The 25241-nt window shown below is 39.7% G+C and overlaps 1 protein-coding gene across 2 annotated transcripts in view; it reads left to right on the top strand.

Annotated features, from left to right (window-relative positions):
- Positions 1 to 2271: 2271 nt before the first annotated feature.
- Positions 2272 to 25241, top strand: part of Foxp2 (forkhead box P2) — a 478828-nt gene continuing 455858 nt past the window's right edge. The window contains exon 1 of one of the 2 annotated variants that reach the window (XM_075953425.1): positions 2272 to 2726. The gene's annotated coding sequence lies outside the window, so the exon portion shown is untranslated. The remainder of the gene's footprint in view (positions 2727 to 25241) is intronic. The other variant, XM_075953424.1, reaches the window with a different exon arrangement.

A 25241-nucleotide genomic window follows, 5' to 3' on the forward strand; every position in this document is an offset into this window, starting at 1 on the left:
AAGATTGGGAAGTAAATGGGGTGGCTGTATGCGGGGAGGGAGGAAAAGCAGAGGGGCTCTGGAGACCTTTTGACGGTTCAGTTACTTTTATTCACCAGGCCCAGGAAAAGGTTCGGCCTCCGGTTTTTAAGGATTTCCACGTTGGTTAACTACTCTTCTCTTTTTTCTAAATAATTTCAAGTTAATTCCGAGTCCATTTTATTTAGGTTGGCTGGAGAAGCACACAGATGCATAACCCCCACCCTTCAGAAGGGCGGGGTAGGACCTTTCGGGATCTTTTCCTAATAGTAGCCAGGGCTGTTTTCTCTTTAGACTTCCACCCTTAAGATTTGGACTCCGTCGACTCCTGAGTCTGCGTTTCTCAAAAGACCATTTGAGAACGATTGAGAATGCCATCCACTAGCAGAGCTCTCAGGACAGCTCGGGTTCAAAATGCTCCCAGAAAGCTCACTCCGGTTCCTTCTGCTCCCTACTCAGGCCGACTTGCCAGGACCAGCCCTGTGGTTTATTGACAAAAGTTGGTTTCACTAGCAAACCTGGCGGTGTGTTTACAGATGTGGGTGCCAGGGCAGCCGCTTCCTCCCCTGAAGAGCTACCCCACAGGTTCAGAAAGGAAGAATTTGTGGTGTGTGTGTTCTCTCTCTCTCTCTCTCTCTCTCTCTCTCTCTCTCTCTCTCTCTCTCTCTCTCTCTCTCTCTCTCTCTCCTTTGCGCTGCCCTTTAAAAATAAAGGGCGTGCTGGTCTTTGAGAGAAGGAGAGACTCAAAGGCACAAGTTGGTGTTGATCTTCTGCCGCCTCATTTCACCAACCCCTCTCAAACGGGCGCTGTGTGAGAGTTAGCAACTCTTTCTCTCCTGAAAATTGCTAGCAGTCAGGTCCCCCACTCTTGTGGTTCTGTGCCGCTGCCTCCCCCCAACCCCCGCTCCCACCCGGGTTTCTTGGCTGTATCTATTCCATGGAAAGTTTCTGTGCCTCTCGGAAAGCTTTGCATCTGATTCGGCAGCTGAGCTGCAAGCTCCGGTGGTGGCGCGCATTGAAGGCGGCCGCGAAGGGTTGCGGGGGGCCAGCGGCCTGGGAGGGGCTGGCGAGAGACCTCGGGAAGGGACAGCCCTCCTAGAACTAAGGTGGAGAGCGGGCTTCGTAGGACCAGATTCAAGTCATCAGCCCCTCACCCCCACCCCCTTGATTTCCTTCTTTTCTCTGTCATCTCTTCCTAGGTCTTGCTCAGGCCAACTAGCTAGGTCGCAACACGGGCTTAGGAGGAGGGTCCTGATGACAGAAATATGCCTGAGCAGCCCCCACACCCCGGCCATTGCTTTGAAGTGCGCTGCGAGCGAGCTCCCGCAATTTCTTTCCTTTCATTCCTGTTATTTTGTTTTCCCTAGTCCTTGATTGAGTCAATCCCCAAAGCCTCAGACTTTAAATACCACAGCTTGGAGGTGCCATTTTTCCAAGCCCGGCCCCAGTGACCTGGGCAGCGCCACTATAAGGAAGCCCCAGTAGTCCTTGCCCCAACTGAGACCGGAGCCACGACAATGAAGAGTGAGAAAGGTTCGGCCTCTCCATCCAGGCCGCAGAGGCGCACGCTGTAGAGAGAAAGGCCAATCAGCGTAGTTGTGCTCGCGCGGGCTCCTTCAGTGACACTCTGTGCTTTAACTACCTGCCATCAAGGGCTTCGGATCCCTTCGAGGCTTTCTGCACTTCACGTGGAATCCCCTGTTTCATTTGCCAGCAGCTCCGTCTGCTGAGAGGACGTACTTTGGGGACTGCCAAGAAGCAGCAGACACAACTCGGCTGTGCCAATACAGCATACGGTTTTGTTCTCGCCTCCCTCCCCACCCCCATCCCCGACAAGCCGTCTGGGGCGGCGGGAGGAGGCGGAGCAGGAGGTGGGGAGAAGGGTGGGGGTGGGGGAATCGGCGCAGAACAAACAAGTTCTCCAGCGAGTTGTTTACATAGCAGGTGGACCTGACGTCATCCAGGAGGCTCCACGGCAGGGCCCAGCAGTATTCTGGCCGGCAGTTCCCCCCAACCGTGGAAGACGTTGGTGGGGAGGGGCAGGAGGAGACTGGTAAAGAAGTTCAAATCACTTTAAAAATAAAATCATCAACAACAAAACAACAACCCCAACTACGCAAAGTAAGACAAACCAAGTGGCCCAACAGTACTTGAGAGTCTTCCAAGATGTCCCTTCCCCCAGCCCGCCCCTCGGAGGAGAGGCGGCTCCGCGCGCAGTGTGTGTACAGTTTGCATTGCCAACAACACGCGCGCGCGGCCGGGTGCGCGCGCCCGCCGATGCACGCACACACACACGCGCACACACACACACATACACGCGCGCACATACACTCACACACACATACACACACACACACACACACACATACACACTCAGATCCGGGTTGGGGGGGAGCTGCAGCGCGAGACAGCGCGAGCCTCCGAGAAAGCGCGAGACACGCCGGCGCGTGCAGCTCCCCGGACTCAGCTTCGTCCCGGCCAGAGCCCGGCGCCACCCGCAGTTGGCCCGCTCGCGCCCGTTCAGGGCATTTATGCGGCGGCCGGGTCCTCCCGCCGCAGCTTCCTCGGGTCCCCCCATCCCTGGCGTCCCCTCAACTCGCGGCCGCCGCTGCTGGGACTCGAACGTGGGTGTGTTGTTCGGGGGCTTCTGCCTGGGCGCGCTGCGGGTGCCACCTCCCGGGACTCTGCCCACGGGGTCTCTGGTTGCGGTAAGTTTCTTAGCCCACACTCTGGCGCTCTGTACTCAGCACTCCACCCTGTTCCCATCACAGCCACGCGCGACCGGACTGCCACTTTTCCTCCACGCTGATCCCGTCGCGGCAGCAAAGTTTCGCCCCAGCGCCTGCCTTTCTGCGCTGCGGGGCCACGGTGACATGTGTCAGGTTTCGACGTGGGGTCAGGGTCGTTCGGGACCCAGCATCGCCACTTGTTGTTCCTTTGGATTTTACTTTGTGATGGGGGGAAAAAGTGCAGAGCAACGAGATTTCTCTGTGGCTCCCGGGTAATTTATTTATTTAGTTGGTTAGTTTTGAATATGCAGAACGTTGTCGAGAGAGACTAAGGCTGGAGGAAAAGATGTGTCGAAACACCAGATGTGTTTGTTTACTCTTTTTCAAAAATGTTTGTTGTCTTTCTCTTTTCCTTCCCACTCTCCCCAGGGAGGAGAAACAGCAGTAAAAACATGTGGTGGTTAGAAGGGCACACTTTATTGATCAGATTGCTGACCTTTTTTACTCTAGCGGGCAAGTGCATGCTTCTTGGGTCTTAGGCACTTTCTGCGTTCATCCAGAAACCTGAGAGGCATCTAGGGGACACTCCTTTTCTCTCTAGTTAAGAAACTCCTGGCCCCTGGTGACGCCCGAGATAACCACGCATTTCTCGGGCTAGTCCTGATCGCGTCTTCCACTTGTCCGCGAGCCAGCACAGCGGGCTTCCCTTGGGATCTGTCCTGGTTTTACTTTTATTCCACTTTGGAAAGTGCTCCTTGCTCCGAGTGTGGGTATCGTTGCGTCTTGCTCCTCCTGAGGGAGGGCTCTCCTGGGAGGGGCGCAGACACCTTTGTGAGGATGGAAGGGCTTCTTCCAGTTTTTTTCTTTCTTTCCTTTTCCTTTCTTTCTTTTTTCGTAATCCTTGAATCCAATCCTGAGTGGATGGGACCAGCACAGAGCTGGGGGAAAGTCTTTTCAGCCACTTCTGCCCCTTCGCGTTCACGTTCACGGAGAGGAACGTGTGACTGTGGGAGCTGGCCGGATCTATCAGGTGGTCGCAGGCACATGGAGCGCCCCTCTCATTACCTCCTGGTCAGATGCGCCCCAAAGTCCCATCTTAAAAGTGGGCCCAAGTCTCTGTAGTGCTTGAAGGAAAAGTTGCCCTCCTGTCCCCAGACCCTAAGAACCCATAGGTAAGTTTCTCAGGACCTGGAGAGAAAAGGGTCATGCTTTTATTATTAGAAGAAACTTCAAGACAAAGATGTTTGCAGGTTTGTGTCCTTTGAAAGTGAAAATCAATGTGCATTTTGCAAAGGGTTTAGTCCAGAGGCCAAACTGGCCAGGATTTGGGAGGCACTGAACAATCGGGAATCCCCCAAGGAACTAGACCCATCTGTGTGTTTGTTTATTCAGCTCTTTAAGCAACAGATTTAAACCACTTGGTAGACAGCTGCTGTCTGCCAGGCTCACATCCTCCCCCACCTCACCACGTGTTGAAATCCACCCAGTTTCTTCATCTTGCTGATCATTCCTTGAATGTTACTTGCTCCCAGGTGGGCAGACACTGGCCATGTAAGCTGCCTGTAGAGGCCTGGGTGAGTTCTCAGAGGGGGCATGAGAGAGAGATGGATTGCTCAGCTCCATGGGAGCTTGTGAGGGGTGCACTCACTTTCAGAAGCACTCAAATAGGTATCTCCCCAACATAGCCACCAGGAAGTTGGAAGGAGAGTTACTTAGTAGCAGGTAAGCCCTGAGGGAGAAAGCCATGCTCTGGTGTCAGGTAGCAGAACTGGACATTTTCCAACTGGAAGTATTTGGAGAGACTTGCTTTAGAAAACAAGTTTGCCTGGAAGGCACATCTTTACTTGGTCTCCTAACTCCCAGCAGTGAAGGGAAGAGTTTATATAAATGTGGGCCTGCATCTGAGGTAGAGAGTGAGGTGAAGGTGGGCTCCCCAAAACGTTCCTCCCAAAGTCTGCTGTGTGCCATACCTCTTGGAGGAAATGCTTTATGTTGTGAAGAGGCCTGTTTATCTTTCCTGCCACTATGAGTTATGACTAAGGATATTCTCAGTGTACTGGAATTTTTAAATGCAGTGTTTGTTTAATGCTGCTAAACACCATTTACAATTTTGATTTATTTGTATCTCCATTAATAGAGTGCATATAGTTACATGCACCGTGGTCATTAGGGCCATCATATTTTATGACTGTAGTAGAGCTTTAGTTCCCTGTCCTCATTTCTTCCTTCCTTGTATCTCTTCTTCCATCCCTCTTTTTGCTTAAATGGTTCATGTTCAGTAGCTATGCAGCTCAGCATTTCTTTAAGAAAGGCATGGGGCATAATTGAGAGCAAAAATTAAGTGAAAGAAAATTTAATTGTAGTTTATAAAGAGAGGAGAAACCTGTTGATATCTCCCTCTGGGTATGTGTGAGAGGGCACACAGTCTACAAAGATCCTCTCAACGTTCACTTTTAGGTCTAAAAAGTAGAATTTATTCAGGAATATTTTTTGACATTCAGCTTAAACGTGATTGCAATAGATAGATCGCACACATAAATGTGTCCATTGCCGTCCATCATATATTACAATAAATCAAGTAATTATAAGGAACATGCATGTGAAAATAATAACTATAGACGACTCATTATTCTTCCATCCCTGCCTTATATTTTTGGATATTGTTGTCACAGAATTCATACTTTTTTGGTGTGAAAGGAAACCTTAAGTTGTTTGTAAAAGAAATGTACTGAATTATCCAGCATTGGTGTTTCCTTTCTTTACACTGGGGACAGTGCAGTGGTTTTACTTTGAAGAAACTTTGTTATTATCTAGGAACTTTAAATAAGAATGAAATCCTCATAATTAGTATGTGAGGACAATAGATCGGGGATCAGGCAAACATTGATGTATGTGCACATAGTCGATAATGAGAGGTTAGGTTCTCTTTGTTAAAGTTTTAGGCCCACAGAACAACTCTTTGTGCATCGCTCTCAGATTATATTTTGTAGAAAGCATATTTAAATATGTAAAGACAACCAGCTGGTTTGGCTCAGATTCTTACAGAATATAACAGTGTAATGATTAGAGTTAAAAAAAAATACCAGATATTTTGATGGCAGGAGAAAAATGGCAAGAATACAGAACCTAATTACATAAAAGAAATCATATTTGATATGTTTAGCTTTCTCTGGTCAACACCTTTGTTTCTTTCAATGTGGACAAACTCATAGTGAACTGACTGCTAGTTATAATGCTTATAGAAAACGGGATGAAGGACAGAGACATGAAATTTCCACCTTTCTATATGAAGTCAAAGAAAGGCCTTTGGCTACAGAGAAGATATGGTAATAATCAATCATTTCCGATTACTTCTCACTCATATTTGGCACACTTAAACTATTTTATGTTCTTTGTGATAATTTATTGTACTTGTCTGTGTGGGAACCGAAATGTTTTGAGTAGTGCCTCCAAAGAAACTCAATGAGATTTTAATATTGGTGTAGAGGTTTGAAAGCAGTCTCATGTGGCTCCACACTTGTAGGGTTCCAAAAGCCCGAGCAAGTCCAAACCAGAATGACTGCATTCTAAGGGCTTCTGTAAAAAATTCACACAGTTGAAACTTTACAGAAATGTATTCTGGTGTTCTTGGTTTGCAGACAGTTCAAAGCTGATTCAGATTCTACAGGCTGTTGTTAGTTCTCTTTAGAAGAAATAAATATTTTCTAGGCTCGGACATTTATCTCTTAGATACTCTTAGACTAAAGTTATGTCACTTCTCTCATATTTATCAGGGAAAATAATTTACTTTTGAAATTTTGTTTGCTGTCTATAGATTTCTACATGAGGTTTATCAGGTTCTCTGATACTGCTTTCTTATGGTTTGGTTCTAAACTTTCAGCTACTTTGTTTATCAGAACTTCAAAGTGTACTGCTAACTATTTTTATTTGTTTTATCTTCCATCTTAATTTAGCATTGCTGGGAGGGCTGTCTAAAAACATGCTTACTTCTCTTTTACAGCTTATCATTGGTGAAATGAAAATTCATTAATGGTGATATCTATGAATTCTCCTATTGTCTAGGGCTCTTCCCTTGTTTCTAATGTTGCTTGATAAAATAAATGGTTACTGTCACATGCTTATTTCCATGTCTTATTACCTCTGATTTATTGTACATATATTTTTTTCCTGTGCCCTGTGTCTTCATCCATCTTCTACTCTATATTTTCCTGACAAAACAAATGCAAAAGTAACTACTTATGGTGAAATGTAAAGGAATATTATTTCTCCGAGGCCAGAGATAAGGGAGAGAGATGCTAGAGAATATGCTGTTGTGTTGTTGCTAATATTAAACAAAGAAACAAACATCAAACAGAGCCTGCTTTTAGTGATCTGATTTCTCAGTTTTGTATGTTAAAGCTATTTTTAAAAGTAATATCTTAGGTAATTTTATGTCTCCTCAAATACAGTATTATTCTCTGTTGGCTTTATTAATTTTAGTAAAATGTCTTACTTTGTAGCGAACTGATCTGGAGTTTGTGTTCTCTGAAACAGAGAATGGGATTAACCCTGTTCCGCTTTCGAAAGCGTGTTATACATAAACGATTTACAGCTAATGTTTTACCCTTTCAATTCTTTTTGCAATTGTGAACTTGTTCATTTTCTTTTACTTGGCATGCATTTGTTCACTTTTTCAACTTACCACCTACAATTGAAAGTCTAAAGTCATTTCAGTCCATATTAATCTACATACAATTTTATTTTAAAAGCATTTTCCCCATAAGCCACCTATGCTGGCCCTGGTTAACCTTTTGATTGCCATGATTTGTGAAGTATGCGTTCCTGAATTCAACTTTCCAATCAGTTCTGCTCGGCTCTCTTCTTCCTATGATTCACCAAGGATATCACACCATCCCTCCGCTTTATATTGATAGCTGTGTCACTTGGAACTGACATCTTCATCCCTTTCTGCTCTGGCAAATTATTTTCATTAGCAAGAGCGAATAAGATTTAATGTTGAAAAAGCACATCACTGTGAAGCAAATGAATTCCCAAGGGGTTTTAAAGCTCTCAGCATTTTTAGTTTATTAATGTTCTTCAATCCCCTTCAATTTATGTCTTGAAAGACTTAAAATATACTTTGTGACGAGAATGTTGACTTAAAATTTATTTAAGTTTTTAACAGTTGCTTTTAAAGATTTTCCCAGCATGTCTAAAAGCTTATAGCATTGTAATGTCATATTTTTGGAAAAACAGGTCAAGGAACTTTCTCCAAATAAAAAATTCAGCTAGCAAGAACATAAAGGTGTTTCTTTTTCCTGGTATTCGTTTATGCCTTTCTCCTCTGATCTCAACTTCTGTGTTTACTGGGTGGCATGTTCTGTGAATGCCTTTGTACTGTTTCAATGTTTGCCTCTGATGAGAGCCATCATTTTGTAATTTTTTTCTAAGCCTTAGGAAAAAGTAACCTTGCTTCTTAATGTGTAAGACAAGAGAAAGGAAACAAGTGAATGAGAGGTTTCTTCCTGCCTGGTAGTGAGGAGAAAGCTATAGAACACTACTATCCAAATATCTTAAAATCTCACCACTTGTAGTTTGTCACAATTCAAAAAGGAGCCTCAACATCTTTAAAAATTAGTCTTCACTGTTACTTCACCCAGAGTTTTGGTTCATTTCTTTCTAAATCCCTGTGTTGACTTTCCAATTCCTTCTCCGAACCATTTGGAGCCTGCCTTTAGTTTAGCAAAAATGTCAGTTAAATGGGTCTTCACTATACAAGCTGAAGCTCTGAAGCTGGTCAGGTGCACCACTAAATATTTCAGTCACTAGTTTTTTATTTCCACATACCCCTTCATTCTCCATGGGGGACAAAACTCCTTTAGCATTAGGACTTGCTAAGCTACTCTTCCATTCAACATTTGACATCCCCTTAGGTCCATCAGAATGAAAAGACCTCATGTAAGGTCTTAACTGTTTTTCTTATTACAATGTAATCTGCCCTTCTTAACGTTGTTCAAAATAGAATGGGCTGTTTCCCACCTAGGCATGTTTCTCCTATTCTCCATCTGGTGTCTTTGCCAACTTCAGCTCCCTGCTCAATGTATCTAGACTATAGAACACTCTGTTTTCATAAAATGCACATCCTCAGGGACTGCACTTCATTATTTTTAGGGCATAATATTTTTCTCCATAGCTCTACCATATACCGGAATTTATAAAAGTTCCTCCAGTATCATGTATATCAAATGATGATATACATCCGGTGTGTTGTATTTTCCATGATGGTATACAACTAATGTGGTGTAAAATCAGCAATAAAATAATCTAGAGTGGTGTATAATTGATTATGATTTATATCTAGCATGTTGTCTTTTCTATGATGATATAGATTCAATGTGACATATACTCAATGATGTTATAATTTAGTGTGATGCATTTTCCATAATTATGTATATGCTATGTGTGTTTTCATTATGATGTATATCCAGTGTGTGTGTGTGTGTGTATGTGTGTGTTTTCGTGATGATGCATATCTGCTGTAGTATACATTCTATGGTGGTATATATCCACTGTGGTAAATATTGCACGATAATGTAGCTCCAGTGTGATTTACATTTCATGATGGTAGACATTACATATAATGCATATTCCAGGTTTTGCTTTGTTTTTTAAATGCGCTTAAAACAGCAGTTTGCATTGACTAGGAACTCCATAGACCAATAACGAATGAAGAATGAGTACTTTACAGGAGACTCAAGGCATTACTTCCAACTGAATTATATCACAACTTGTTTTAATGCCTTCATAATATATTTTATTTTGGCTTTTCATTCTATAATATTTGAATGTCATACCACATTGGAAAAACTATTTACTATTGTATTGGAAAAGTCATGGCTCTTGTCTTTGGTGCGTACAAATCACTAGTTTCCTTTATCTTCAGAGTTAGCCCCTTGCTGTCCTGGAAAATGCTATGTAGACCAGGCTAACTTTGAAATTATGGCACTTCTCCTGCCTCTCTTTCCTTCTTTTTATTCTTAAACAATATTGCATTTTACTGATAAAATTGCGAGTAGTTATTTTTGGCTTTGGACTTATGTAGACCAACTATCAATGGGTGAGTGCTTCAACATAATGCTTTTTTAACGCAAGTTAAACTGGCATATTCATATCTTAAGAATAGCATCAATACTATCTATACATGTTTCAAATAACTATAGACTCAACATGCTATGAGTAAACCAGGTTTTTCTGGAACTGATTGCAAAGATATGGAGGAAAGTATGAATAAATCAAGATTTTACCTATATTGAAAGAATCTTACACTTTTATAAGCGGAAACATCGTAAGTTAACAAATTCCTCTATCTGTCCATCTATCCATACGCACATCTTTCTGCCTTAAACAGAGCAAATTGAAGACTTATACTTTGATGAAAAGTCCATGTCTCTAAATTTAAAACCTCAGACAGTTTGTTGAAATTGCCCATGGCTACTTACACATGAGTAACAGATGCAACGCTCGGCGTAATGCCACCCAGCCATTTTCTTATGACTGCAAAGCACTGCCGATCTCTCTCAGTGCTGTGTTCATAACTAATATTTCATTAACTTGCTTAAAAGTTTTACTGTATATTGCAGATATCTCAAGAATGAGAAGAGAGTTTCTGCTATTTTCTGTGGCTAAGGAAGGAGAAACAGGACTCTACCCAGACTGCCTTGTCTTATTTTTCTCTTTCCTTTTCCCCTTATTATCTCCTTTGTTCGAGAATGCTTGAGAATCTCTGAAACAAGGCAGCACCATGACTTATTCACATTTTTTCTCTTCCCCAACAAATCCTGTCCCCTTCTTCCAGCTTCAGCTCCTCTTTCCCTGCCCCTTGAATACTCAAGTGTCTCAAGTGTCTTCCATGGCTCCATCCGATTATTCTACTTGGCAATATACTTTGTTACTGTTGGAAGAATGAAACATTGCATTCAAGGATTTTTAATGATATTTTTGCATATCAGAATTAGAATGGTGATGAAAAGTTTTGAAAATATCTTAATTGCTATCCCAGATAGGAAAAGTAGCCAGCTTGGCTTACTATGCAAATCTTCATGTTCAGAACCCAAAGGCCCACATTTTGGTTTGACAGCTAACTATATCTATTATTGTTGTGTGATTTTAGATGATACTTCCTCCAAAATTAAAAAAAGATACTGGATTAGTTTTCAGATTACTTCCAACTAAAGCATCTTATGAAACATATGGAATCAAGTCTGAAGCTACAAAATATTCCCTACTTGCTAAGACATAAATCTATACATAAGAATGAAAGAAGAAAAATACATCTGAAAATAGAAACAATGCCAACAAAAATTATCATTACTTTACTTCCATTATATATCATAAAATACAATGAATCATTTAAAATTCAAGGCTGTTTTTCTTGTTGTTTTATCCTATAAGGTCTCTAGATCACTCTTTTCCCAGACAAGAAGCAGAGTCTCCTTTTATTTAGCCAGGATGCTAAAACAAGGGTGACTGATATGTGGAGGTGATGAACAAAGGTCAAGAAACGTGCTGAACCACTTGGAATTCTCTTCTCTGAGGTTCAGAGAATTCACATTCTATAAATATTGATTTACTCACATTTTGTTCTGGTCCTCTGCCGAGGCATATATTTAGCTGTTGATAATACCAATGCAGAAATAGCTGGACATGCATTTGATAAACTTTGTCTTTTTATAATTAGTTCAAATTAGAGAGCTGGGCAACTTTCTCAGAGGTCAAGATGCTTTTATCTCAGCCTGATGATCCGAGTTCGATCCTCAAGACTCACTTGTAGAATCCTAAAAGTTGTTTTCTAGCTTCTGCTTGCACTTGGGGGGTCACATAGCTTGCATATACTCCTCATATGGTGTGGGTTGATTTTTATTTATTTGGCACAAACCTAAATATACCTGAGAAGAGAGTCTAGTTTGTAATTGTCTCCAACTTGCCTGTAGGCATGTCTGTGGAGCATTTTCTTTATATATAACTGAGGTAACAGTCAAATCATGGAGGGCATATCTGGGCAGGTGGGGCTAGACTACATAAGAGAAATATCTAAACAAGCCAGAAGGAGCAACTAGTAAGCAGAATTTTCCCCGGTTTTCGCATCAGTTCCTGCCACCGGGACCCTACTTTGGCTTTCCTTGGTGAGTGTGACCTGCAACCCAAATAACTTTTTCCTCTCCAGTTGCTTTTAGCCATGGTATTTATCATAGCAAAAGAAAACAAACTAAAGCAGAAATTGATAGCAGATAACGGGCTGTTAGTGTGGTGTATAGGAGGGAGGAGGGGGCTGAAAAGACCTTGAATACTTGGAGCTTAATGGGCTGTTCTGTTCTTGCGTGGAAGACAAGAAAGTTGAGAGAACTAGAGACAATGCAAGCCCTGACTTATAGTTTCAGAGGGAAGCAAGGACTCTTTGGGGGGCTATTTGTGTGATATTTTCTATGAAACTAGTAAAAATGAAACTTGTTCTCCACTGTGATAATAGATGCTGGTCAGCTAGTGCTAAAGAATCAACTTTGATTAGTAAGAGACTAGCATTCTGAAGATGAAATCTTCTGAGAGGTATCCCCCTCCTCGAGTTAGCCCATAGAAACTGTGGTCTAGAGGAGCGCAAGGCCATATCTAAAGCTGGAAGCAGGTCTTGACAATGTGTGAGTTTTCTATATGGTGCTCGTTTGGAAGTCATGAATATCAGTTAAGGCTTGACTCTTTGAGAGACTAGGAGGAGCCACTGGTGAGTGTGCCGTCCCAGTTGTAGTGTGGACCCCCAGGTTATTGGAGATCCTAGGACTGGGATGACCACCAAGGTCAGCAGTGCAGTTAGCCTGAGCCTGCCAGACAAGCTTTGTATGTGTAGACAACGGAAAAGCCCAGGTATATTGGAGCCCAGAAGACCATGAGTCCTAGATGTCAGACACTGGGCTGCAGGATTGGGAGCTACTTGTTGGATTTTGTTTTGCTTAAGTGCGATTGTTTTTATGTATATGTTCTCCCCTTTTGGAGTTAATAAAGCTTTCATTTGTTTTGTTTTTTGTAGGAAGCCACGGTTAAATGATTTTAGAATTTTAAAGAGATGTTGAACTTTCAAAGCATTAAAATTTTTATGAACTGTTTTTTTAAAAAAATGCTGTACTGTATTAATATTATAATATTGACAGACATCTTGGGCACAAACAAGAATGAGATAATTATGGCTTAACAGTGATCTGTTCGTGTGTAAAATTCAAACGATGGATTGTATTGTTTCCTTTTTGCCAATTTCATACACACTTAGGCTTGAGTGTGACGAGACAATCTCAGCTAAGGAATTTCCTCCATTAGATGACATGTCTGGGGCAGGGAACATTTTCTTTCTTGCTATAATTTCTTGCTTGTTCACTTGATTGATGTAGGAGAGACAAGTTCACTCAGATGCTTCCATCTCTTGACAGGTGAGCCTAGGCTATATAGTAAAAGTAGCTAAGAAAGCAGGGAGGAACAAGTTAGTAAACAAGCTTTCATCTACAGTCTGTGCTTCAGTTCCTGCCTTAACTTCCCTCCAGGATGGGACATAACCTTTAAGTCAAATAAGTCTTGCCCACTCCCCCAATGTTGGGTAGGTTTTTTTTTTTCTTAACTTGACAGAAGCTAAAGTCATGTAAGCAAAGGTAAGCAATTTGAGAAAATGCTGTCGGACTGGCCTGTGTCAAGGCAGTGAGAAGAACTACAGATGAACTGCTTTTCTCTATATTGCTTGGCTCACAAAGAACCGGGAGCATTATACAGTTTACTACATCAGAAGTTTTACCCAAGTCTCTTGAAATGGTTTTTCTTCTTTGCATGAGTATCGTCAAATGTTTTTGACCACCACAACAGTAGCTTTTTTTTACTGTTTTTCATCCCTAACCCTTGGCTGTGTGATGGATAATACTCATCTCGAATGCGCTTATTAGAACAAGAATATAGTCTCTCACTTCAGGGCCTTTCTCTGTCTCGTTCAGACCACTAGAAAAAGTCAACAGTATAGGAGAACAGATACAAGAAGTTCTAACTTCTCAGGAGAGTAGGCAAGAATCTGTAAGTCTTTAGAAGCACATAAAGTTGCAGTCACTAATATTTCAAAAGACTTTTCCTTGTCACAGAAATACACATAACTGTATACAGAATATGCATTCCTGAGAATAAAAATAAAATTACTTGAGAGTCTGATACCTTTTCCAATTAAAATAGTGGTAAAGTATACCTAACTTTAACTTTAAATTTTTGGTTTACGGATGTTTTGCCTACATGAATGTTTGGGCATCATCTGTGTATCTGCTGCCGGCAAAGCCCAGGAGAGGTAGTGGATCCCCTTGAACTGCAGTTACAGATGGTGATGAGCCTCCATGTGGATATTAAGAAAAGAACCTGGCTCCTCAGGAGGAGTAGTCATGTTTTTAACTGATGAGCCGTCTCTCCCGTCCCTACTATGAACATATTTTGAGTTTATGCATACAAAAAATATGACAGCAAAAATACAGAACTCACGAACCATGAAATCAGTGTTCATTTGTTATCACAAGAACTGCGTTTATTATAGGAAGATATTTTAAAACATTAATGTGAATAAATAATTCTACTTTTACAAGTCATGAAACAGTGTAAATGTACTTGATTACTTACAAAAAGCAAAATTGTTATACATTTGAAGTTTTATTTTAAGGTAAGATATTTGTTTTTGTATTTCACAGCCTTGTGTTTTTCTCAAAAAATAGTCACCTTTAATAGAATTTGTTAATGAAAATTCATCTTAAAACATTAATCTTTCATAATCATTTCCAGTACCTTTCTCCATTTTCCTTCAAAGATTTTTGGTATATGGTAAACTTTATTCCATTTCAGTGTGATTCTTTACATTTTGATGAGTGTGGAGCTGCATCCCTTGCCAGCACAACTGAAATCCAGGGCCACTTCACTACCTTCATTGCTCCCATATATCTACCTCTTGGTAGTCTTCCCTGATTCCTGCTCCTTGGTGGCCACTGCGTCTGAGGTGCATCTGTGTGGTTATAACTTTCTTGTCGTTGCCAGAATCTATTTGATTTTTTTCCTTTGTAATTGCTTAGGGTTTTGAAATCTCTCGGTTTTCCTTCAGATACACTCATCCGTGTGTGTGTGTGTGTGTGTAAAATCTGTATATACACACACATATCCATCCATGCATATATAAGACCAAGAATATGCTGAGCAACCTATACATATATATGAACTGAACAATATGTACATATATAATAGATAAACATATATTTGAACAAAATAATCTTTCCTGTTTAACAATATCCATGACTAATCTTAGTGTTTTGTCAAAGTTCGTCCCAGTCCTAGATCCGCTATCAGTCTCTTCTTCTTGCTTTCATTTAAAAAAATGCCCTTGTTCCCATAGATGTTTATTTTTTATATCTTTACAGTCTTTGGAATTTTTGTTTGATTGGAATAGATGAGGTCTATTCATGTAATTATGTCTTTCAATAGAAAGAGGCTCATTATCAACTATTTAATAATACTCAATTGTTTATTCATCTCTCAATCAGTGGCCGTATTTCATTTCAACTACGTATACACTCATGGAAAGATTAATAAGAAGAATACAAGAATCCGAGAGTAGAAAAGTATCTTTGAAATAATAAAATTAAATTAATTCTCTAAGCCCTATTCAAAGCCTAATAGAAATGTAGTTTGGAGATTGTTATCTGAAAGTGTCCGTCATATTGTCTGTGGGCAGCAATACATACAAAAAGGGAATGTCCAGAGGAGCTTTGAAGAACAAATTATGAGTTTGAAGGTGTTGCAGAATATTGTTTTAAAATGTGCTATATTTGTTTATGCTGTGGAATGTTTGTTCAGTGATGCACAGATATGTTTGTTTCTTTTATGTTGCATTTGACTTCATGGCTTTCTGTGTAGCTGGGTGACTGGCTCCCTGATATCCTCTTCTCCTACTCCCCTTGATCCTTATTCTCTCTTCCCTGATTTTTCTTCTTATTTGTTCTCTCTGCCTGCCAACCCCTCCTATCCTTTCTCCTGTCTTGCTATTGGCATTTCAGCTCTTCATTATTATTTTTATATTATTATTATTATTTATTAGATGTTTAGACGGGCAAAAGAATGCAGAGTTAACAAATGCAACATAAAAGAATGAAATACATCTTTGCATCATTAAACAAATGTTCCATAGCAAAAACAAAGGTAGCATGTTTTAAAATAACATTCCACAACAGAAGGAGATACGTTGAAATGGAAATGAAGCCAGCATACTAAGATAGGTCTGAACATGGACAGTGTGGGGTTGGGCCTGCTGTGTTTGATCTATGTGGGCATCTGCATGCAGAGGAGGAACTGACCTAATGTAATCTTCGAGAATGGCTTCCTAGCACCTCTATGAATTAACAAACAAACAGAACGTGCTGTCATAATGTCCAGTCCAACATGGTTTAGTTGCTGTCAAGTTCTTCCTTACCTTGAATGCCCTCAGTTGTAGTCAATTAGCCCTCGCTTTGTCTTTATGTCTTCAATTTTCCCAGCATATTTCATAATACAACCTTTTGTACATCTGGAGTTGTCTTTCTCAAGAGTTTTTTTTTCTTTCTTTCTTGTCTAATGAATTCAGTTTTCTCAAATAGTACCTATGTACCAAAATAATGCATTTAAGAAAGATAGTATTTGCTGAGTTTTCCTTGTAACATGTATCAAGGGGTGAATTGTACACAGTAAGCATGGTCTGCCCAATATATGATAGCAAACCAATATCTTTTGTTAACATATCTGTCATTTATTTTATATAAATATCAGTTTGTATAGAATGGGAATCATTTGCTTTAATATGTGTTTTGTATCTTTGTCAAATTTGTGACTCTTTAATCAGTTTCATATGCTGTCAATTGTTCAAAGTAACTCTGATCTTTTTGTTTGTCAGAAATTGTGCCACCAATAACTACTATTAATTTGTTATATATTTCTTCCAATTATTTTTTAAAAGATTGGACATAAATTACTCAAGAATAGAGCCCGTGGCTCTGACTAAAGATGTACCGCTTGGTGAGTTTCTACACAGAGATGAAACTCCAATTTAGGGAAGCCAGTGATGATAAGCAATGATAATCAGTCGTGTCTATTGTTTCAAGAGGCATCTCCTCTATAATCCTAGGCTTTCTATTTCAATGGCCATGAGCAATTAGTACAGATTAAAAGAGGCAAAGTACTTCTGCTTGCAAAATATGCAGTAATAGGAGAGATCCGTGGAATGTATCTTTTCCCAAATGTTGAGAAAATATACACAAATAGTAAATGACCTAAATCCAAGTTAGCTAGGAGAGAATTTCCCCATATTTTCTTGGTTCAGATACTCTGATCTCCTCAACTAGTAACAATGTCAGTAACAGAAGCAAGTTTGGGCACAACTTATTTTTAACAAATCTGCCAGATTGGTTTCTTTCATCCATCCATCCATCCATCCATCCATCCATCCATCCATCCATCCATCATCCATTCACCCATCCATCCAACTCCCAGGCTACTATCTGTTTAGTAGCCTGCGTTAGAATTTGTTGCTCACAGATCTTTATTTTTTAGAATCTTACTATCGTAAAACAGCAGCAGCAACAGCAACAAAACGAAACAAAAAATAAAATGAAAAAACAAAAGCAAGTTTGCTTCCTAAGTGTAGTGTGTCTGTTCTCCTCTTTGTCCTTTTGAGATTATTAGCTGTGGTTCAATGGTAACACTTACAGGCTTTCTAACAAATGTATTGAAACTTTGATACTGTTCTCTACACTTGCCTTTAAAGTGACATCTTTTCTTAACATTTGATTTACACCTGAGACTTTATTCCATCATCATATTTTTTTCTAGTTTAAAATGTTAAACTTACCTAGGATTGAAGAGGTTTCTTTTTGTTACCTGATGATAATGGACATTATCACTAAATAGAAGGCTTAGTTCTTCCTTAATATTTTTCCCACCCATAAATAGACAATGATATGCCCACAGAAATGTTTCTTATGGTCTTTCCGAGTCCATTCATAACATTTATAACAATTTTGAATCAAGTTTCTTTGTTATTTCTTACCACAAGAGTGGCAAACTGAGTACTCCGAAAGAAAGCCTAATCTTTATTTTTTTTTATTTTTATTTTTTATGTGCACTGCTTTTTTTTTGCCATCGGTGTTGGGTTCCCTAGAATGGAGACTACTGACGGTCATGAGCTTTCATGTGGATGCTGGGAATTGGATCCCGGTCCTCTGGAGGAGCAGTAGGTGCTCTTAACCACTGAGCCATCTGTCTCTCTAGTCCCCAGAATGCCTAATCTTCCTTTATGTATTTTGTATTTTTTTACTAGTTTTTTTTACTGGTTTGTTAAAGGATCCTACTTTACTTTTGATAATGTATAATTTTAATAAATGAAATATCAATGCGACTCTTGATTTTAGTGTTGTATACCATGATATTGTTTGTAGCAGGGGTCAGCATAATGTCTTTGTAAAGGGCTAGATAAAAGTGTTATAGACAATATGAACTTGCTATCTCTGTTGAAATTATTTATTATAGTAAATATAAGTAGATATGCATGATATTGTTATGTATGAGTGTGGGTGTTACAGTAAGTTTTATTTATGGATATTTTAATTTTAATGTTAGGTCAAATTTATATTTCATAAAATATTGGAAGTTCCTTATTTTTTTAATTTTATTCAACTGAGTAAAACCCATTCTTACCTTACAGACTATTCAAAATCATGCAGCTTAATGCCTGGACTATATTCTGCTAAAGACACACAAATAGAATTATGCAGTAGATACAGTCTATTCCTAAAACCCACAACACATTTCAATTTTCTTGCTTGAAATTAAAATCTTAAAATAACCGCGGATATCCAAGAATTCTGCCTAAAGCTCTTTCATAAAATATTATATCTTTTTTCCATGCAGTTAAGTCTGAAGTAAGTAGTTTTTACGTATTCTTTAGGGAGAAGTTGTCAGCCAGTCAATAGTTTTTAGATGCCCAATTTTAGGCACAATTAGTATCACAGTATATATTGTAATCATACCATACAACTGGTTGAGTCATTAAATATTTAGATAACGGGTCAAGAGGAATGTATCACCATTCTGCCAGAGGTTGATGCACAGCAAAATGTCAGGAGCATCAGGTAGGGAGGACTGTTAGGCAGCACCACAGCAGGTCCCAGGAATGCTCACATACTCCTTTGTAAGTCAGGACTCACGTAGGCTGTGGATACAGGAAGCCTTACTGAAGGATGTGGTTAGAACAAGCCCTTTGATAGCTGGTCTCACCAGAATGGCCACCTGGTTCCAATCGCTGCCGCTAGCCTTTCGCTAAGAAGGATTTCCACCTGTGTTTGCACGGAGTGACCCATCGCCTAGGTTTTCATTTGCATTGTTTATATGCCCTGGTATTTCTCTATGCTGCAGAACTTGTTCTGATATTTGCTGCGTATTTTGGAGGCCGATCACTTAAGCTGGGGGTGATGGGTGGCGATGAGAAGACAGGTCGTAGGAGCAGAAGGTGATTTTCTTTGTATTCTTTCTTCTTTAGTTTCTTGCTAAGTAGTGGAGAATGGAATACTTTCTCCCCTTTCCTCTCCCTTCTGTCTTTAGTTCCTCACCAAGAACATTCCACACACACCTCACCGTAACAAGGAAGTCAGTCATAGAAACAATATCTCCTATGGTTAACAGTAAAGGTAAAAATTATTTTTAATTTTTGTATTATTATATTATTTTAATATTATATTCAATATGTATATACATACATACACAAACTCATATAATTACTATTTAACATCTTAAATGAATAAATTGTGACGTTTGGCTTCCAACTAACTGCTTATTCACTTCCACTGTTTTACCATTTGAACTCATTTTGAATTTAAATTCCTCTGACATGAACTTCATTCTTTGCTGTGTTAAGGCTCAGAAAACAATTTAATCATGTAATACTACAGTTCTTGTGAAATAACTCAGACCAGAGATATATGAACTTTATTATGTTGTGAATATTTAAATTTTGACTAACTGACCTAAGTGGTCATTGTGTGGAAAGAACTCAGTTTTATGATAGGACACATGATATTCTATCAAAGTTTTAGTCAGAATGGGCTTTCAAAAGAGATTATAACTAAAGCATTTTGGGAAAAAAATCAGGCTAATATGTTATAGAGTTAAGAAAATAAGAAATGAAATATTTATGAGACAGGGTTTGGCTATATGAGAAAATACAGATGAGGCTGTGGTTTTATTACATTACTTACAGTATTTGACCTAAAAAGCTAAATGTGCATAAGACCTAATGCAGTCAGGAATTAGGGCTGCTGATCTAGCTGATGAAATGTGATTCTTTTCCTTTCTGTTTCTTCCTTTCTTTCTTCCTTCCCACTTCCCTTCCTCCCTCCATCCCTCTCTTTCTCCCTTCTTTCTTTCTTTTGGTTTTTCAAAATGTTGCTAAAGGCTAGAGGTTAAGGAAATACAATCACTTGATGGAAAAGCAATTTAAATTTAGGAAAGACTGAACTGAAAACTATTGATTCATACATTTGGTACATAACCCTTATTCCACAATCAATTACCCTGTTCCTTTCTCTTTTGTAATCACAGTTTCTATCAACAGTTAGTCACCTTGCCTACGTGGCACAATTCCACCAATTCCCTGTTTGCAGAGGAAGGGAGAAATGTGGATGAGCCAGCCCTAAGCAGCCCTAACTTTGTGGCATCACAGAGCTGTCCTCACTAATTCTCTGTCATGCGCAGGTGTGGGTGGGGTAGAGATTTTCTCCTTTGCCCCTTGCCCCTCACCACCTGCAACAGATGAGAGAGCTGACTCTCCCTTACCAGCTCCAGCACTCAGAAAAGCAGGGCCTGTTCCTCTATGCCTCTTGGTGGGCAAGGGAGTTGAGTTTCCCCTAACCTGCTGCAGCACTCAGGAAAGTGGACCACACTTGAGAAACATAATATAGCTGACCCTATTGACTGGGTTGGAGGTGAACTGGCCCCGAGAATGTGAGCATGGGATATCATCTGCCATATTGTGGTGTGGGCCGGGGAGAGATATCCCCTCTCCACCCCCATCTGTGGCAGGTGGGAGAGCTGGGCCTGAGGCCATAAGAGCAGGAGAGCTGTTCCTTCCCCTCACTACCTGCAGCACTCGGAAGAGTGACCCCTACATCTCATGGGGGCAACACAATAGAGCTGGTCCTGATGGTGTAGGTGTGGGAGATCCAGCCCTGAGGTGAAAGCAGGAGATCTGGTCCCACCCCTTGCTCCTTGCTGCAGGGGCTAAAGCTGGAGAGAGTTCACCCTGGTGGTGAAGACAGGAGAGCCAGACAGTTGACCATACTCACAACTACGCAGACCCAGAAAAAGGGTTATGAGTTGGGGCAGCCCAAAGTCCACCCCTCCTGTGATTTGCTGGAGCACATGAAAGATCAGATCCTGCCCTCCCAAAGCTGCAGTCTCTCCACTACACAGGGCAACAACAGGATATCCGAAAGGGGCCCCAGTGAAGGCACAGCACTGATAGTGGAGCAGAAACCGGAGGCCTTGAACCAGACCGATGAGCCTTCAGTGAACGCTTACACATAAAGCCATATGAATAAAAGGGCTCACTGCATAGCATAACTCACTGTGTCACACGGCAGTTTAACTTCCGAGACGAGATCCCTCCATTATTTTTTCTTTTTCTCTTAAATTTTATTTTATTTTATTTGGTGGGAGAGGCTGCAAGGGCAGAGGGCAAATATGACGGGATGGGAAATGAATGGGTTCAAGATTCGTGACGTGAAAGACACAAAGAATAAATATAAAGAAAGTTAAAAAAAAAACTAAAAGGTCTCCATAATATCAGATTGTAGACAAGCCTGTAGGGCATTTTCTTAATTAGTGATTGATGGAGAAGGATCCAACCCATTGTGTGTGGTGTCATCTCTGGGCTGGTGGTACTGGCTCTAAGGAAAACAGGCTGAGCATGCAAGTAAGTAGCACTCCTTCGTGGCCTCAGCGTCGCCTCTTGTCCCTAGGTTCCTGCCCAGTTTAAGTTCCTGTCCGGACTTCCTCTGGTGAAAGACTAAGATGTGGAGGTATATGCCAAATAAACCCTTTTCTCCGTAAGTTGCTTCATAGCATCATGGCAATAGAAACCTGAACTAAGACAACACCTAAGTAAATTATGTCAAATCAAGGTAAACATACCGTTGGGTGTAGGGATCAATTGTCATTTGTTACTAGGATATAAAAATATTTATTCGACTAAAAAGTTCTAATACAGTTGAACATGAACCTTTTTAAAATTTTTAAGCATGATGCTGTTGAGGAAACATCTTGGCTACAATATAATCAAGTCAAAAATTTCACTGTGATATTTTTGCTGTTCACAAGAATAATTTGGGGAAAACTGGTACAAGGCTGAATACCATGCCTGATCTGGATTTTCTGGTTTTGAGTTTATGTTTGACTGAGTGGAATAGAAACCTGCAATTTCATGTATAAAGAACAAATTACGTAAAGAAAAGGTATATTACTAGAGTTCTTTAAGTAGGACCGAGTTGGAAAAAATGTGAGAGGGAGTGAGACAAAGATAATTTTGCTTTTTGTCTGTTGAAAGGTGGCATGTTTTACCTGTGCCTGTTTCTCTGGAGTATTCCCCCAGAACCAAAGTCAAGGCTTTTGTTAAGATCTCTGTGTCCGTGATTCTTACTCTATGCAGTATCATAGTTCTTTACTTAAAACTATATAAAAATAAAGTGGAACTTTGAAATTTTTCTGAGGATTCCACTAAATATTTTGAAAAAAAAAATAAAGTTTTAAAAGCTTTCTCATAGAGAAACCCTGTCTTTAAAAGAACAAAACCAAAAAAAAAAAAAAAAGCTTTCTCTTGTTTGTTTGTATCAACAAACTATTTAGAATTGGAAATTCATTTATTTCCTTCACTGGAATGGACTGTTATAAGTATCATTAACTTAGTATCATCACTTTCCGAACACTCCCCGTATCCAGCATATCACAACACAGATCACGAAAACAACATGATGCTTTGAATCTCTTCATTGCTAAGTTCAGATACGACTGTGAGCTCTCAACTGATTTGACTGTGAACATTTGACTAGACTTACTAGCTTTCATACTTGTAAAACTTTTACAGATAAAATGATTCTCATGTTTCTACTTGGATCCTTATATCAACTTTATAGGAAATCTTAAGGAAGATTCATCATAAGCTTTTTGAAGACAAGGACATAAGTTACTTTTCCCCCGCTATTATATAATTAGCAAACCCCAGACCCCAGAATTACCTCTTTCCTTAGTACATGTTCTTTCTTCTGGATATAACACGCTGCTCCTCAGGAACTGGACATCTGAATTTTTGAATGGCTTGTGGATGTTATCTGCTTGGATGTCTTCTAGTGATTTTCTTTTCTTTGTAGCTCGGTGAAAGCCTGGCTGGGTTATCTGTTAGTAAAGATGTGAACCTGACAATACTGGAAAACCGTAATCAGCCAGATGGGGAATAAATCCCAGGCTTAGCCAGAGCCTGGTCATATGACTGTAGACACGATATTTAATTTCTCAACCTAAATCAGAAGTCTTTAAAATCTATAAAGTATATATGAAAAAATATACTGTTGAACTTGCCTTCAAATTAAAAATTACTGTGTGTCAGTATTCTACACAGTAGCCGCCCCTATTCAGTAGTAACTATGCATTTAAAATTCCCTTTTTAGCCTCCCCACCTTTCCTGTAAGATTGTTTTGATTTCCTATTTAAAAATAAAATTTCCTTTGTTCTGTGTGTTTTTTTGTCTTAGGAACTAGAGTGCTGGGTTTATGAGGCAACTATTTATGTTAAAGAGGTTTTTTGATGACCCTGAGAGTGATGAGCATCTGGAAGCAAGGGAAACAGTTACCAGAAGCAGGGGTATCAAGTTCCTTGCTTTTTGCCCCCTTTGGTCAAGCAGTACACTTACAAACGACCCATCCAGGAATATTCTTTGGAGGAAAATATGATTTCATCGATATGCTCAGAAGTCAAATATTATCTCTGATTGAACCAATTTATTCTTAGAAACTGGAAACCTGAAGCTTAAAAATTAATTTTGTGTTTTGTTTGTGGTATTTGCAAGTGATGTTACAATTGTTTATTCATGAAGTTCTCTGAAGCTATTAGATGTGGCAAAACTAGACGTTGTCCTATTTTACTTTCAGATTATTTCACTTTTGCAGCATTTCCTTTTAAGGATATATCAAAAGCCTTCAACTTTGATTTGCTTTTAAATACAATCATTTTAGAATAATCAATTAATCATTGCAAAATGAAGTAGTTTTGGGGGAAAAATTCTGTAAAATAAATAATAAATAAAAGAGTCTCTTGTTCTGAATATTGTTTTGACTCCAGTTAGTGTTTTTCTTGCATTCCATTAGTGGATTCAGATAGCATGATTTCATGCCATTTATGTCTATGGTAATTTTTTTGTTGTTTTGAATTCTGTTCTTTCTGAAAACTTTCTAGTCTTGTATCTAAGGTGAAAATTGCCTCTCAATTATGCCTTATGTTAGAGGAGCCATTTTTTGGTTCTGAAATGAAGCAATTTTTGATGTTTTTCTTTAATAAATGAGATAGTCTTCTTCAGCTGCGATTTGAATCCTCTCCCTTGTGACCAGTAGTCTGGATCATTTTATCTTGTGATGCGAACTCTGTAGGGGAAGGTTCTGGACCTCAATACCATGTCTTGAGCATCCTATTGGCTACTATGAAACATGCTGGCATTTGGGAAGTTAGATTGAAAACATCAGGCATTTCCTTATTGATTTCAAGTAGTAGAAAAGACTTAGGAAGAACATTTAAGGAAACCTTTAGCTTCTGTGTCTTCTCTGCTCTCTAGTACCAAGAAAAGGCATGGGATAATACAGTCACAGGAGCAAGATTCCTTTTCCCATTTCTCTGGAAATAATTATTTGTTGAGAAGATATGTGCTCAGTGGAAGAAAGGTTTGGCAAGTAATACATATTCTTTAGCTCATTGGAGTTGTAAGCATATGTTAGTGATCCTGCAATGAGAAGCACATGCTTAAAAGTGGTTACTGTATGTGGGTAGTAGCTATTCTTATGCCATATTGTAGCACGGAAAGGACTTACTGATTGGGAATAATTGAATTCATGCCAATACACACACTATTTTTTAGTCTTTCAAGATCTAGTTCAGCCTTGCAAATACCTTTCATAAAATGTTGGAATTGGGATGCCATTGTACTTACTTAAATTTAACGGATGAGTAATGATGAACATTAGTTAATTTAAATATATTTAGCAAGTAGTGAAAATAAATGGCTGAGGCACATCCCAGGTCCACATTACCTGTTCAGAAGGTTAGTAGATTTTGGTCTTTACTTTAAAATATGCCAGTAGTTGCACCACTGCTTTTCCTGGATGAAAATGTATTGTAAGTATGAAG

This window comes from Microtus pennsylvanicus, chromosome 19, assembly GCF_037038515.1.
Source record: "Microtus pennsylvanicus isolate mMicPen1 chromosome 19, mMicPen1.hap1, whole genome shotgun sequence".
Classification (NCBI taxonomy): domain Eukaryota; kingdom Metazoa; phylum Chordata; class Mammalia; order Rodentia; family Cricetidae; genus Microtus; species Microtus pennsylvanicus.